Source organism: Molothrus aeneus, chromosome 5, assembly GCF_037042795.1.
Source record: "Molothrus aeneus isolate 106 chromosome 5, BPBGC_Maene_1.0, whole genome shotgun sequence".
Taxonomy (NCBI): Eukaryota; Metazoa; Chordata; class Aves; order Passeriformes; family Icteridae; genus Molothrus; species Molothrus aeneus.
Window position 1 is genome coordinate 28591045 of NC_089650.1, and position 17813 is coordinate 28608857.

The 17813-nt window shown below is 37.2% G+C and overlaps 1 protein-coding gene across 7 annotated transcripts in view; it reads left to right on the forward strand.

Moving 5' to 3' along the window:
• MGAT4C (MGAT4 family member C) overlaps positions 1-17813 on the forward strand; it is a 326567-nt gene that overhangs the window by 294389 nt on the left and 14365 nt on the right. For 4 of the 7 annotated variants that reach the window (XM_066549702.1, XM_066549703.1, XM_066549704.1 and 1 more), the window contains one exon: positions 100-230. The exons of the other annotated variants lie outside the window; for them this stretch is intronic. The gene's annotated coding sequence lies outside the window, so the exon portion shown is untranslated. The remainder of the gene's footprint in view (positions 1-99; positions 231-17813) is intronic. 7 annotated transcript variants of the gene reach the window in all.

Here is a 17813-nt window from a genome sequence, read left to right on the forward strand (position 1 = left end):
ATAACTTTCCCATTGATCTACACTGGTAGTAATTACCATAGCTGTTCCTAATAAAGTTGGTGAGATTTGAAAAATGTATTTTCATTTCTTGTCTTTCAGTTTCTCACTTGGATCTCCAAATAGTAAGGCATTCTACTAGGAGAGTTTTCATGTCTTTCTTATGAGCTGTTGTGAGATGACTTTGCACTGAAGTTTTCAGTTCCTGCATCTGGTGGCACAAATGAAATGTTGTAAGTGCTTTTATGACTTTTTTTTTCATCTTTAATTTTCACATTTAATACTAGGTAGTGGAACTGTACCTTTAGTTCCCTACCAATGTCAGAGGTTACATCCTGAGAGTTTCATATTAGACACTGGGCAAGAAAAATCTACTGGAAGGGCAGGGCAGCACTGCAACAGGGTACCAAGAAGGTTGTTAAATGTCCTTGGAGATTTTCAAGTTTTGGCTTGACAAAGCCAGAGCTGGCCTTTTCTAGTGTTGGTTATAGCCCGACTCCATGTAGGAATTGACCTGTATGAACTCCATTGACCACCCCCTCAACCAGCACTTCTGTCTTGGAAGTGGAAATGCTGTGACTCCTTAAAACAGCCACTGTCACAAGGGTTGTATATAAGGATAACCTTCCTGGAGAATTAGTGTCCTTGGACTTGTCAATTTTCAGGATCTGCTCAATATCACACCAACATCCTATGATTAGAAGGGATGATGATGAAGCTGGTCACTACTCTTATGTAGTTGACACAGTACAGAGAAGTGTATCACAAACCAGAGCCGCATTTTCATAGCTTATGTTAGTCTGACAAGGAGTTGCACCAACACTTACTCTGGATTGTTTGCAAATTACATAGCTGTGTCCTCCTGACCTGAGTCACACAGCACAGTCTAGGCAGGACAAACAAGGAACTTAACCTAGGAATTTTTCAGCCAGTCTTTAAACCTCATACATAACTACATTATCATCAAATGGTGATTCATGGACAGCCTTTTGTAACTGGCAGGTATTAATTGAATTATAACCAGTATCTTTATCTATGTAAATTCATTGTTTCCTCTTTGCTGTAGCCAAATGTGTTATACCGGCTACACCTCAGCATAACTCATAAAGTTATTACAGAGAACAGTACAGTCCTTCTGTTCTCACATTTCACTATTTCACATTTCACTAAGGCAAACTGACTCACTAACAAAATTATTTGAATTGTGTGGTCTCCTCAAAAGTCTTTACCGCAGTCGGTGGTCCATGATGTCTTATTGAGGTTCATCAGTGAATGCAGAAAAAGAATAACTTCCTTTTTATATTTTTCCTAATGCTGATAAATCAAAAATGTTGATAGGCTAAATTTTAAATACTTACAGAAATCTGCAGCAAAGGGTACAGTTGTAACTTTATAGAATGACTGTATAAAATGAAATGCTTAGGTAGAGTTAAAAAAGCCCCTTAAAATAGCATTTATGATATTTTTCTCTTAGTGGGTATGCCATCATGCTTGTGTATGCTAATGTTGTTCCTGCTGTTCAAATAAAGCACTCCATGCAGTGTTTCAGCTAACAGTGAGCAAACTCAATACTTTACTATGACATCTCTATTGTACTTTGCATTTTACCTCCTGTTTGATATAGATAAATTCTTTAGCTGTGCCACATTTTTCCTCAAGATTGGGCAGATCAGTGAGGGCCATAAAATATTAATCATGAAAGCTTTGAGAATTAGATGTCTGTGACTGTAGGTTTGTCTTGTTGGCAAATCTTTCTCAGTCTAAACTATTTCTCTTTTTAACTCCAACAGAAATGATGTACTGTAAAAGGTATTATGTCAGTTCAGATTAAAATACATGTGGTTTTTCAGACCAGAAAAAAGGTTTGATTTTTTTATTCAATGCTCCAAGTTTATTTAAGATTTTTACACGTGCTTTAGAGTTTTGTTGTCAAAAGCAGACCTGATTGCCAGTATGCCATTTGCTTTGATTTTTCCAATTATGACACTATCTTGCAGATCACATGGAGCTAGAAAAAAGGACAGAAGTATGGAGAAAGAAAATTATAACTTCCTTTGTAAACTTATGCCACTATAGGGAAAAGGTACTTAACCAGGTAGTTGCCATGGTGGGTACAATGTGTGTTACAGAAGCTGTTGAGAGACCTCTAGTTTTTGACTAGGCCCTGTTATTTGGGGATTGATAGGAAGTGATCACTCCCTCTTCCTTTCCAATACTCTTTTTAACCTATGTGTTTGGGGCTTGCTTACATTAAACTAAAAGCTATCAAAACTTCTGTCCCAAACAGGGAGGATTGAGTGGACCTTTTCTTTGGTTGAGACACGTTTTATCTTCCTTGTTACACTGCTTGTATTTCTTGGTTTAGTTCTTCTTCATTTAACTCCTATTAACATGGATTAGTTAAATAGAAATAACTCTAAGTCTGAAGAGGCGACCATTTTTTTTCAAATTAATATTAGCCTGTGCTGGGTAGATTTTAATGAATTATCCATAAAGCAACATAAATGGAAATGGGTATCCTGACTCTGCAATGAACAATAAAGTCTTTACACAAGAACAGGTCATGTTAAAAGTCCTTGAATGACAATAAGCTGTCTCTAATTATTAGTCTGTGACAATGTGGATTTTTACATCCTTGAAAATTAATTGTATAGCACTAGGAAGAATTTGCATTTTTCCTCCTACTTGACTCATGCGCTTGTCATGCATTTGTTATTTCTCCTTTACTCACTACTGTGATGGGATTCTACCACTCTGCTTCAAATAAAATTTGGAGAAAACGCCTCTACATTTCTAGACTTCTCAAAATCTACAGCAATATCTTAAGACAGGAGTCATCTTACCTAACTTTACTCTTGAAAAAGTGGAGTAAATGGAAAGAGTTTACCTATTCAGAGCACCTTTCTGAAACAGCTATCTCAGCATACATTTGATTACTTTAAAATGAGTACCTGTGTAAGCAGCATGGATTATGACTAATGCGTAGGTGACGAAAACCAGAGGATGAATTCTTTTGTAATGGTTGAAAGTGTTGCTGTTTCTGCTCACAGTACTATCAACCAGCTTCAAGGTACTGCCTTCACAGCACAAAGTGTGGGAGACAGTGTCACAATAATTAATTCTTGGGTTTATGCCTTGTCTAGGCCTGGTACTACAATAGTAACCCCAGTCTGTCTTTTTGATTATCCTATAAAAAATTTTCCCACAAATTTCCTTGTTAAATGTATATATCCACCAACAACAGGGACTCAAATCTTGTGATGTCTGTCCCAGACTCCCTCAAATTTACTATCCAATATTGTGTCCAATCTATCCATTTCTATAGTTCCTTGTAAATCAGGAATTCGACAGTCCTTCAGTCCCTGAGGCACACCCAGGAGATGCCAAATTTGATTACATTTCTGGGCTTCCCATACATTTTGCTTATTGTCAGTACCTTCACATGTGTGCTGCTGATGGTTTGCTTAGAGTATTTCCAAAAGTCATAAGGAGTCAGGAGCTTCTGGTGAGACATAAGCAGGACAGTCTGGCACTCTACTGGGAGTTCCATTGTTGTGGAACACTTTTAGCAGTATACTTTCCATTATTATGAGAAGACTTTTCTCAAAATGTTAGAAAAGGAATGTGAGTTTCAAGACTTGCTGCTTTCTGGAAGACACCCTAATATTCCTCTTGAGATGACCAGAAACCCTGTTGTACAAAACAGTTCTGTTCCGTGTCCAATGTGCTTAACAGATCAGAGCTGAGGTGGCAGTGATGGGTAAAAACACTAATCCATGGTATATAATTGGTGTCAGCTCTACCAAAGTCTCATTTTTTTAACCTTGTCTTTCATCTATTAAAATAAAGAAAAAAGGAAAAGCAGCTTTCTTTTAGTCTAGAGTAGAATGAAACACCAAGTTATATGTTTCACAAACACAAGAAGAATCAAGAAGTTTACTATGCCATGTTGGCCTTTTGCATAGTGTTAAATTAAATCACACATTGCTCAGACTTTCTAATTAACGGTATGTTATGTGGAGGAAGTCTTTCAGTAATTAACCTTTCAGTTAATCAAAGAACATTTTCTGCTTCCCTCCATCTTAAATCTATTGCATGTTTTTTTTTCCCTTTACTTCTTATCATTTACTTTGTGGTCTAGATCTTGCCTTTGAAATACTAAGATCAAATCCCTGATTCACAGCTATCAAAATTTTAAGCTACACTGTAAGATAGCAGAGAAGTGTAAAGCCTATTTTAATTCTAATATTTCTGAATTAAAACAGCAGTTCTAGTATGATAGAAAAATAACTCCCATGAGACATTTTTCTTGGTTGAAATCATATGCACTAATAAAGATGTTCTGCTTTTCATTCAAAATCAACAGTTATTCATTGTAGGAATGTCTTTTTGTAAAGGAGACATAATTGCTGCTTAAGTATACAATAGAACTTCATCAAACGGAAAACTGAGTTCACATATCACCTGCAGATTTTCTCTTCATTTTCCACAATGTTTCAAATTCTTAAGCATTTCTTAGGTTGTAATATTTGTCATTGTCTCCTATAAAAATAGGGAGTCATTTATAAAGAAAGTGATGTTCAAAGAGGAGGCTTACAAGCCAACATATACAGATCTCAAAGCAAAAAGAGATCAGGTAAAAATCTCTGAAAGAATTGTCTGTTTAATAAAGTAATTTTAAAAAGTGCAAATTCTTTGAAAAATATAGTTTTCTCCAGCAGAGCAATTTTTTTTCTCTCTTGTATCCACTTAAGGAAGTAGAATAATGTATTTCAACTTAACTACATGGAAGAGAGTAATTGCCAAATAGTCAGCCTAAGTGATCTGCTGGCTGATTTTTTATCAATATTTTTGCTGAATTAATTAATTATTACCTCATGCATGTGTGTTTCCATATTTTTAACTTACATAAACTTAGAAAAGCCTACAAATAATCTAAAGAGAGAACATGTAGTGACAGAACTAGGGGAAATGGACTCAAACTGAAATAGGGCAGGTTTAGGTTAGATATTAGGAAGAAATTATTTACTATGAGGTTGGTGAGGCACTGAAACAAGTTGCCAGAGAAGCTTTGGATGCCTCATTCCTGGAAATATTCAAGGCCAGGTTGGATAGAACTCTGAGTAGCCTGGTCTAGTGAAAGGTGTGCCTTCCCATGGCAGTAATTTCATCTAATTATTAAAATATTTTATATTTTTGCACTTCTTTACAAGTTGTTGCGCACTCTAAGCCAGTATAAAAACACAAACTGCATTGTCATGTAGTTTAACAGAAACAAGCAATAGAAAATCACTGTGTACTTACCAAGCTACAGAACATGAAATATTCATGCAAAATAAGCAGAAAAATTCAGGTAATGTATAATATGCAATTTATTTCTGATCATCTTCTTTTCTGTAGATAGACTAAAAAAAATAACTAGGCTCTTTACTGCACACAAACTTGCTGGAATACCCTTCTTTTAGGCAACAAACCAACTTTTCAAGTATCATGTTAAAGTAATGTATTGACATAGCTCAGTGGAATCACAGAAAGATGTCATTTCACCTAATGATGCTACAAGGTTATATCACGTTGATGTTATGGGATTTGTACAGTCAGAGGTCAAAAGAACATTAAAAGCCTAGGCTGATAGCTACAGTCCAGATGTATTAGAAACTGATGCAGAAAATGTTAGTTTTATAGTACAGTCTCAATGGTCATTAGAGCTGAAGCATTCACTGGTATAAAAATTTTAATAATATTGAAATTCTTCTACTTCTCCTCCTAAACCCAAGTTTAAAAAATACACTGCATACATCCTGAGTAGCTATTAGATACTATGTCATACTGAGAGCTGATGGGCCCTGAAAACATAGCTGCATTCTGGCTTTTGACTTCATGCTCTGGAAGTCACCAGGAAGAGCGGGAAGCAATCACATAATTCTCCTTGTAACTTCACAGCTCTTCTTGAAGTGTCTACTTCCAAAACTCATGGTGAAGCATTAAAATTACCCCAAGCACAAACATGCAGAAATTTTGCCAGCAAAGAATTCTAAATACTTTCTAGTACATGACCCTCTCTTACTACCATATTTATTTTAATCAAAGATTGGCAACTAAGCCAGAATTTTTGGTTTTTCCCCTTCATTTTTCTTCCTGTGCTTATTATCTGCATTAAGGATTCATATAAAATTAACAACTGTAAACTTAAAACAAAAGAAGCAAAATATCTGTCTGATTTTCCACTTGCAGTCAATTCAGTCATTTTCCTTTAATTTACTATAGTTATATGTCTGAGTCACATATTTCCAATATACAAATCAGCAAGTCACTCTGTGCTTGCTTGGCTGCATTTGCAGATAGTTTAGTCCCACTTCCCTAATCCACACACAGAATATCCTGTCATAAAACTTAGTTGCTAAATATTTACAGTTGAAAAATATTGATCATCAGCAATACTGAGAATAATTTCTTTCCCAAGGACATTGTGCCTGCAGTTGATGAAGATGCATCCATAGTCTCTAGAGCTTCCATCAAAAAGCATATTCTCACACAGCTTGCAGCCAGAAAACGGGGCTTCAGCATGCAGGAGCATATCACTTGTTCCAGAAGGCAAACATTGTAAATAATGAATGTTCCTCCTCTTCCTCCTTCCCTTACCTTTTATATCTGAGCTGACATCACATGGTACAGAATATCCCTTTGATCTGTTTGGGTCAGTTGGCCTAGTTGTGTCCTTTCCCAGGATTTTGCCCCCCCCCTCCCCCCCCCATCCTACTGAATGTTGAGAGACAGCCTTGGTGCTGTGCCAGTGCTGCTCAGCAGTAGCCAAAAAACACTGGTGTGTTATCAGCACCTTTCTAGCTAGCAATGCAAAGAACAGCACCGTGAGGGCTGCTGTGGGAAGATGAACTCCATCTCAGCCAGAACCAGTACGTGGGTTGAATACCCCATAATGCGCTGAAAGGAAAAAGCTCTCTGACTTACTGTCCTTCCATTCAGAAAACTTATTCCACCTCAAATAAGTTCCCCCATTAACACAAATTAAGGGCATGGGTTCACTGTTGCTGTTAAGCCCTTCAATGGGTATCTCTTTCAACTTTCATATACCTGCAGTAAAGCTATTAGGTACCTAATACCATACAGCTGATAGTCATACAGCTAATAGTCTGTGTACTGTGTGCTGCACTGTGATTAATCTAGTCAATGGAAACTCTAGAAGCAGCAAAAACATGTTCTGGGTAGAGCCATGGGGGGAAGCTGCAGAGTCTGATACCTGAAGTCAGAGAACTGGTTTGTGAAATACACAAAGGGAACTATCTTGGGATAGACAACTACACTTGAGATTTTTACTGGAGGGAAACTTGTAGCAATCTGCTGCAGACAAGCTGTGCCAGCTATAGTGCCACAGATGGGGATGATGGAGAATGTGGCCTTGTGTTATTGCAGAATTCAGACATTTCTGAGGATAGATGTAAGTCTGTGCTGTAGTTTCATGTTTTGGAGATAGAGACAGTGGCTTATTGATTATGTGCTCTGCTTAAAAAGGAAGCAAAAGAAATTTCTAAGGGAACATGAAAGGTATTCCTCCCTTTGTGAATCTATAACTGACTATGACATCTCAGACTGTTTTTGTTGCCAGTGAATAGAAATGGGCATTTTGGGGGCACAACTCATCTGATGTATTTTAGAAAATAATCTTTTAGTGAGATGCATCACGGTTTAGAAACACTTTTCTTCATTGGCTACAAACAGAGACAAAGTGTGACTAGCTTAGGTGTATGTGTTTGGCCAAGCAAATGTCATTTTAAAAAAACAATGAAGCACAACTCCAATGAGCTCTCAAACAATGGGGCATACATCCAATAGACATATCACCCAACAATCAGTAGTGGAGCAGTGGCCTAAAAGTATCACCTCAGGATCATTGTGCATCTGTCAATAAGGTTATTATATGTTCTGTTGTCATTCCTGAAAGCCTTACTTGAAAAGATGCCATCTCTCTTTTCCTTGAGGCTCACTAAATCTATTTACATTGTAACTCATTAGAAAAACATAGGGTACTGAGATTTTATGAGCGTTTACAACAGTGTTTCTTGCCAGTGCTGAGTTAGACTTTTGTTTTCCCTGAGCTCTCCATTTTCCCTGAGCTCTGACTGGTGGTGAGAAGCCTCTACAAAAGGTGATTCAGAAGGATATTGCAAGGTTGGTGTTCTAAAGGAACCAGTTTGAGCAAAGTGGAACAGGTCATTACATAAGACTCACCATTAAACTAATTTCTGCATTTCAGGAGCTATTCAAAAACAAGAGAGCTAGTGTACCTACAAGGGGCAAATCTAAGAAGTGATGTAAAATATAGAATAAAAAGAAATTATTTTTTAACTGCCCATGGAGATTTTATTTCTGTTCTTTTTTTTTTTTTAAGATACTGTGGATATTCTTGTTGCTTTTGTTCTCTAAAAATGCTACACTTTGCTCCTAGTACACAGGTCCAAATAAAAGTTTAACTTACCAGTTGGTCTTGTTTGAACTTTACTTGCAAAGAAATGTAATTTCTTTTAGTGAGAAACTCTTTTATAGTACTTTCATTTCTTCAAACTAAAATTCTCTTTTCTTTCCAAATGACACTGTAGCTGCTGGCATTGGAAAATGAAATAAAACAGATGTTGAAAGTGCACATTTAGATTTATTGATGTTATTTTTGACCATATAGTGAGAAATCCCTTCCTGTCCATTTATTGAATTTAATTGAAATAACTAGTTTATTTATTAATCTTATTTTTATATATTGATATGATTTAAGACACATGAAAGGGTCTTCAGTCACTAATGTGGGAAAATATTTAATAGCTTCTTCAGAGGAAAAGTGGATTGGAAGTTTACCTTAAAACACTCAAGAAAAAAACTTTAAACATTTTTGTTAAAGATTTATTCAGCCTCTGCTACTAGGCTTTGATTATTTAACAAATTATTTGGAAAAATAAGGAATTAAAATATTTTTTGTAATAGAAACCTCAGTAACTAACAGTATTTTATTGCCATGGCTTGAGTTTATTTATAATAACTGAAATATAGAATAGTAGGAAAAGTAATTTAAACCTTTATTGATCATCAGGTTTGACATGTGGTAAGGATAAAAAACCTATTTGGCTCACCTGACAGGTTGGCTTTATCATCCAGCTATTTTGTTGATTTTTTTTTCTTCAGTTTTGCTTTGTTTTGTTTTCAAGAAAGGAAAGAGAGAAAGTTTTTTAATTAGGTTAGAAAATTATCCCTGGCACAACCTAATAGATACCACCAAACATAATGCTACTAAAACATAAATTGAAGCTAGAAGTAAAATGAATTAAACATCTTCTAGAAAAATGGGAAACTAATCTGTTGCAAGAGAGAGGTAGTAACACCCTCTCCCTCTCTGCCATTCCTTTGAATAATGGTGCATCAGTTCAATGAAATCAGGCTTCAGCTGCTCACTGAATAGCAGAGATTTCCACAGGCACAGGATTTGGAGAGATGTTCCTTCTCAAACGGAACTAGTTTTACTTGACAGGTCACAGAGATAAAGGGTAGCATGGCCGTGCTCACTGAAAGCAGCTTTAGATAAGTTGGTGTGCTTGCAGAGATCCCATGCTACTCAGCTTCATGGATCTGAAATGCCTGTTAGCTTGGCATGAAGCTATTCATCCAAGGGCTCTTTTCACTCTGCCTAGAGCCACTTTTATGAAGTCTGTGGGAAATCTGATGATTAAAGTTGAATTCATCATCATTGCAATTGGAAGCTGCTAGTGCACCTGGTCTGCCCCTTTTCTTTGAAGGATTTATTCACAAGGTCTCTAAACTAATATTAACTTAGAAGGCAAAAGCAGTGCTGATAATGGTAACAGAGATATTTACCCCTCCCACTAGAGATCCTGCTTAGCTTCCATGATCAAATTGCCTTAGACTACAAGATAACATCGCAGATTTTAGGTACCTCTAAAACCATCTTCTGTCACTGTCATATTTTCTGGAAAAATCCCTTTGCCAGGATTTCTTCTCCTGGGAAGCAGAAAAGCCTCAGAGAAAAAGGAAAAACAATATTATCTCATTTGCTTCTCCAGTGTTTGCTGCTTTGGAATGTGGTTTGGAGATTGTTTATCCAACAAGTGGTTGTTTGATTGGTTTAATGTGAATTGTTTTTACTTAATGACCAATCACAGTCCAGCTGTGTTGGGACTCTGGCGAGTCACAAGTTTTTCATTAGTATCTTGTTAAGCATTCTGTAAGTATCTTTTCTTTATTCTTTAGTATAGTTTTAGTATAGCATTCTTTAATATAATATGATATCATAAAATAATAAATTAGCCTTCTAAGAACATGGAGTCAGATTCATCATTTCCTTCCTGCCATGGGGGACCCTGAAAATACCACAATCTTCCTTCCTTACACAGTCAACATCAATTAATGTAATTGATCAAGACCAGACTATTCCATAAATAACAGCACTCAACAGCAAAAATAATTTTAGTTCTTTCTTGCTAAAAACCAAACTACTGCAATCAAGACTACTGGGTTTTGAACTCATGAACAGTTTCAGAGATCTAAGTTGGGTTTCTGCTAGTTATTCTAGCTGCAGAATCAAAGGAGAAGATGAAAAATTTTGGATGTATTTTGTCCACACACTGGATTGCTTCTGTTGAAAATAAACTATAAAAAAATATGTTTTTGGATGTGACAATAGATGAAGACACAAAGCATTAAAAGAAAAGACAATGATAGCATTATGTAAAGAATTTGTTTCATCTTATATATGGTTATTCATCAAAATTTACTGAAGAACTGTTGATCACACACCTATCCATAGTTTTCTAAGTTTTATATAAAATGAGTTATTTTATTGACCTTTTATATAAAATGAGTTATTTTATTGACCAGGAAGTTGATGCTCATTCTTACAAGCCACAAACACTGTGAAACAGGAAAAGGATGGAGAATTATTGTCACAATTCAGTGCCTAGGTCCCCCTTTAGGGTTAAGGTTACATTAATGATAGGTTGAAATTAGTCACACATATATGCAAATGCATGGAGGCTCTTTGGGTTTTTTTAATTGAGGGGTTTTGCTCCACATCATGTTTACAAGTAACTAAATGATTGTAGGTGACACAAAACTGGGAGGAGTGGCTGATATGCCACAGAGTTGTACTACAACTGAAATGCTGGAGAATTGGGCTGACAGAAACCTTGAGCGTCAACAAGGAAAAGTTCAAACTCCTGCACCAATAACAACTCCTTACACCAATATATGCTGGGCACCACCCAGCTGGAAAGCAGCTTAGCAGAAGAGGACCTGGCAGCCACAGCTGACATGAATTTGAAGAAGAGCCAGTAATATGCCCTTGCAGCAAAGACTGTGGGGAAATAACAGAAAATTGGCAAGGAGTATTATAAACACACACTCAAGTGACTTACAGCTGGGGTGTCAAAAAACACATATATCATATTAATTGTTGCTTAGCCTTGTGTGTTTGACAAGCAGAACATCTGTGTTTAGATAATATAGGTCTGTGATAGGCTTAGAGACACCCTATCAAACATTCTGGAGATTTATTCTCTGCTGCAAGAAAGATCAAGCACAGTGGTAAACTATGCCTGTGCAAACCCCTGATACACAGGCAAAACCAGCAGGATCAGTGACCCTCTAGCATGGACCAAGCTCTACAGTGCCTGCAGCTCTGTTTGTTTGCCTGGGTCCTGTTTTGAGGACCCCCAGATGGTGGAACAACAAAAATAAATGTACTCTTTGCATTTTGTTAAGATTTTTATGTTTGTTCCTGCATCCTGCCTGTGCTGACTCACACAAAGGTAAAAGGTATCCTGGGCTCCTCACACAAAGCACTGCCAGCAGGTCAAGGGTTGTACTGCACTTGGCTCTGGTACCCAGTTCCAGGCTCCTCACTAAAGCAGAGACCTGGACATGCCAAACAGAGTCCAAGGAAGGCCCCCAAGGATGTTTAAGGGACTGGAGCATCTTTGCTGTAGGAAAAGACTGAGACAGCTGGGACAGTTAAGTCTGGAGAAGATGAGGCTCAGAGGGAACCTTACCCTGTATGTGAATACCTGAATAGATAATAGAAAAAAGAGCCAGCAGTGACAGGACAGAGTTAATGGACACAAATTGAAACACAGGAAGTTCCCTCTGAACATCATGAGCACTGGCACATGCTGCCCAGAGAATGTGTGGATCTCACTCCTTGCCTATATTCAGAAGCTGTCTGGACACCGCCGAGGCCACCTGGTTCCAGGTGGCACTTCACAGACAAGGAAAGTGGAACACATGACTTCTAAAAGTCCTTTCAGCCTGAACCGTTCTGTGATTTTGCAGTTCTCTGAAAAAGCACTCACGTCTCTAGTATGTGAGGCTACAAAGTGCGCTGATGAGAAAACCATGAACTGATTTCATCAGAATCTCTTTTCATCAGGTGAAACTCTTTCCATCAAGATTAGTCAGCTTTGGTCAAACATTTCTGTTCTTTTTTTGTCCCCAAAAGATGTTTGTCTCTGTCTCAGTGCAATTCTGTTAAAACAGGGTTGTCCATGGCACTTTAGAAGCTCTCAACTCTAAACTTTGAAGGCTGTGGGACACTGAGGCATAAGTTAACACATGGTGGAAGTGTTGCTGACACATCAGCTCATGGAGTCTGTGCTTTGGTGAAGGACCTAGAGCTGAAGTATCTTCACACCAGGAGGAGGGTGTGAAGATACTGTCCCTCTAGTTTATTCTTGCTGGTCCCTAATAGACTCAAGGAATTTAGTTTATCTGATAGCCTGTAGCTTCTCATAATCCCAGTACTCTCATACTGTACAAATGTACTGTGTGAGAGCTATTCATTAAAATTTTATCTTCTGTTGAATCTATCAATACTTGCATCCATGTACTCCTTTCATTAATTGATGAGACAATGGATAAAATCTATTGGCTATATTTGTAACAATGTCTATCCTCACCTTTCTAAAAATTCTCTCCTCTGACTTATGCCCAGTGCTATTTTCAATGCACAGCATTTCTCCCTGTATTTCTGATGCAGACTTATACCCCACTCCTGTATCTCTAAAAGCTTCTAATCTCACTCTCCCTGGATGTCACAGTTACCTGCTCCTTCTCTCTTCATACCAATGCTGTTTTATTTGACTCTTTGCTTTGTCTCTGTGGAGCAGAAATTCAGGGTTATTTCAGATTTCTTTGTTATGTTTTTCTTATCTTCCAGGCTTTTTCCACATGCCATTAACTCACTGTCTATATAGTTTTTCTAAAACTCATATTTTACACTACAAGTACTTGATAAAATAAATCCAGTGGTATACAGCCATCCATCCAATGATAGATTAGATAATGCTTTACCACGTAAGTCAATGCAACTTCATACTTCTTAGTCATCTCTTCCCCTTGATTAGACTTGACTATTCCATGCCAGAAGAAATGAATTACATTTTGCTCAGAATGTTACAGCCAGAGTTTTTTACTCCATTTTATATCATTCTGAAGCTGTCAGACAGGAAAGACACTTCATCCACCAACACCTGCTTTGAATTTAAGCTTTTTGCTTTTCTTCATTGTTCAGTAACTTGACTCAGCTGAATCATCTGTCTCCTCCTAAACTCTGATCCCTTTTCCAAAACTGTTGGGGTCTGTATATATCTATACGCTACATTAGTGTTTGAAATAATGTTTCCATTTCTGTGGATCAAGGATAATTATGCCTTTCAAATTCTCTTCTAAAACCTACTTCTTTAGCCCATCCTTTCTTCAGTGCCACTTTTGAGTAATCTGCCTACTAATATAGCGACACTTTTTAACCTCCTGTATCTAGAACACAGATTTCAGACGATATAATCATCTTTAAACCATTTATTTAAGCATGTGTACCCACACAATCTATTTATGATTAGTTTAGAACCTGAACTCCTCTGGATTTGTTAGCCTCATTCTGAGTTAAACTTTCCTTTCCTTCAAACTAGTTTTTATTACCCTGCTGCCAGTGGCAGCGAACATCCTGCCTGTCAGCCTTAAACATTTTTATGTGTACATTCAGGCTTTCAGTAAGGCAGTGAATCTGCCTGGGAGTCTATCTAAGCCCTATGGAATAACCTATCCATTGCAATGCTCTAGTACACTATCCTCTGCAGCTCAATTCTACATCACAATTTAGGGTTCATTTTTGTTATTCTTGCATAAGAAAATCACGGTACTTGCAAAATTTAATAATAACCATGTAAAAAATCTGATTTGTTTTGGGGCTTTTCCCTTTCTTTTTTTTAGAAGTGTTTCCTTTGTGACTTTATAAAGATAACTGAATGTAATTCTTGAGGTATTGTGTGCAGCCTTCCAAAAAGAAAAAATGAAAAACACATTGGACAAGCATTAAGAACTGCAAGTAAAGCAGTTCAGTAAGTGATAGAATGTTATATCACAAAACCGAGGAATAAAGCTCCGGCTTCTGCGTGTCTCTGTCAAATCAGGGATTGCAATAAAGTTCACAAGGGTTTTAATAATCCAAAGATATTTTTGTATTATCTAATATAATACATGTGGCACTAGATCAGCTCCACCTCCTGGAAAATGGACTCTACAGTGACAGGTAAATCTACATGTCTCATTTTAAAATGTTAAAATATTAAAATAATTCAGTTGCCATTTCTCACAGCCACCAGTGCCTCTCTAAATAAGCAACTTGTTTTGAGCTGCTGGGGCACAGCACTCAAGCAGACCAGAGTATAATACAAAGATGACCTTGTTGCTCTACAGCCTGTACAGCTGTAGATACAAGCAGATTAACTGTACTGGTTAGGGGTAAGGCTAAGTCCTTAACTTGTGTAGGTATCCTTAAGGGTAAAGTAACATCACAGAGCCTTTTTTTGTATCTGTTTATGGAGGAAATATATAAGGAAAGTAAGTGATAATCTCTAAAAGCAGGACAAAGCACAAATCCTTAGTATTACCAGAAAGTGATGAAGAATTAGAGTGGATCAAATGCAAAATTTTTTACCAGAATGAATGTACATGAATTAGTGAAATTATTCTATGAATGGCAAAAAGTCTTTTTCTCTGAAGAAAGAAAAATAAGGAGAAAAAAAACTCGCTTTATGTAATTTTTTCCTCTTGGGAATAGCCATATTAAAATCCAAATTAAAATTTATCTTAAAATTTTAATAGACATAAATTTAAATATTTTCATTTCAATTTTTGGTTTCAATGACTTGCCTTATTAAAAACAGTCCTTCTGGATGGTCATTTGGGATTTACTTTTTTTTAAAAAAAAGTTAAAATTCTTCTGAGTGTCACAAATTCTGCAAGAGAAAACCTCACGGTGTCATGTGAAAATCAATTCTTGACCTTTTACACAGATTTCACACCTTTGTAGATCCTATAAAGAACAGCATCTACCCACTGTAAAAGTATGTCATTGCATTTTTTGGCTCACCACCTCTTCACTGTGTGTTGTTTTAGAAAGTCAAAGGAATTATAATTTCACATTACCATGTAAAACTGCATATGTGTGTCTGATAGCAGCTCATACATGTACATAGAGATCTGTGATCTTACAAGTTCCCTCTCTAGAGACTGAGAAAAGCCACATATCTCATCTAGAAAGGAAAAGATTTATAATTTATGCATGTTTATTAATTATTTTGTTTAACTGCTTCATGCCAGCTTTATGAAACAAATTGCATTTATACCATTCTGATAGCTATTTAATTATGCATGAATAATGAAGGCATAAAATCTTCAAGCAAAGCTGTGCCTTCAGAATTGAATTATGAATTGGAACCTTTTTTCAATATCAAAGATTTTTAGTAATGGTGAACGTTCTGCTCAAATGCTCTTAAAGAAAATCAGAGGTCTCACTGCAGGAAATCCTGAGACTATTTTTGAAAAGGTGAATGACATTACCTGAAAAAAAAAAAAAAAAAGAAAAAAAGAAGAAATGCAACGCACAGACTGGATACAGAGATGCTAGAGGAAGATGTAAGGAATCCTGCATGTACAGATGGACAATCCTGGGCGCGTTCTTAGCCAAGGGCTGACGGTGCAAGGACGTGAAGCAGCACCTGCAGCCCAGCCCCGGCTGGGCACAGCGGCGAGCAGCAGGCTGGGCTGGCGCGGGCGAGCCTGCGCTGCCACCTGGTGTTGTCACCAGCGGTGCCACAGCCTCCCCCTGACGGCACCCGCCCTCCCTGGGGCCTCCTGCCTTCCCTGCCTTTACCTGGCATGGACCTACCCAGAGATCGGATGAACAAAGATCCCCCCTGGCACGATGTTGTGCTTCCAGATGTTTCCACGTGCAAACAGAGATGTGAAGGCTTCGTGTGCCACCAGCACTAGCAATGGGGGTGTGCTCTGAGCGCTGACTGTACTGTGCCCTCCTCTCTCTGCACATCCCCTCTAGTCATGACACTTCCTCTAGCCTCACCTATGTAATTCCCTCTATATTTATTCCCAACCCAACATTGGAATGATCTCATACAGTATGACCAGGAAATATAGTTCTAAGCCCCTTCCACACCCTTGGGGACTTCAGACAGGTGGCTCAGGGCACCTGAGGGGGTGCCTGTGTAACACCACAGTCCAGAGAGCAAATATGCCACATATATTCATCCCCTGACTGAAAAAAACACACATTTATTTATTTATTTCCAAGATTTGTTGGTTTTTTTTGGTTTGGTTTGGTTTGGTTTTTTTAACCCAAGGGAAATGTAATATGCTGACAGCAACTGCAAGCACTCTAACCCAGACTAACTGCATTTTCAATAGTCAGAACAGTTAATGCCACTAATATGAGAAGTGTCAGTATTTAAACTATCCAGTGATCCTCTGACTGGTTTTTAAAAGAGTGTAGTGGTTTGAAAATCAGTCATTGTATTGTGAGAAGAAGGGAGGGGGCAAGGGAGAAGGAAACAAAAAAAAACCAAAAAAACTAATGAAATAAAAATGAAAACCAAATCATATGTGTAACACAGTCTTTTCTAAAACGGGGGCAACCTTTGATTTCCACAACAGCCTGCTGGATCCACAGACAACTTGCAACAACTGTGCTGTCACAGGGAGTTGCAGGGGTACAGGGAGGCTAAGCGTTTAGAAATTTATGTCCTCAGCACCTCCTTCCTGAGGTTTATTTTCAATGTCCTTAGATATTAAGAAAAATGAAATCTTTGCTGTAGCTTTAAAAAATATCTGCGCTGGGGTTTTCAGCTTCAGAATAATCAGGGTTTTTTAATTCATCTCACCCTAAACAAAGGGCCAAAATATATATTGTTACTGAATTCTTTTTTTTCTTCATGCAGCCTGTAAACTGGTTTTACTCTCAACATAGTGAATATAAAAGCATTCTGTGTACAACCAGCCTCCATTTACTGCAGTTCATTTCAAATCTATAGATTCCTTGCAATTACCAATTGCATTACAAATATTTTATATATTTACCTCCTGGTTCTCTGGAGTATAATGGACTCATATTTTATACTGTTAAATGTGTTTATTCAGTTTGGCAAAACAAATATACATTGGATTTTGTGCTTGCTAGATTTTTTGTTATTAGGACAGAAAATTTTCTATATGACTTGACAAATCATTTATGGAACTCCTAATATCTCCTATTTTGTATCAGTGTAGATGTTCAACACTTTCAAAAATGAAGGTATTTAAGTGCAGATTTTAACCATTGCACGTGTCGTGTTTTTTACGACTTCACATAGCCTAGCTTTAAAGTCTTCATTTGTATATAATTTCTATACATTAAATTCAATTGAAAAATCATGAATTGCTGTGGAAAATAATCAAATTATGAGTAAGAACAT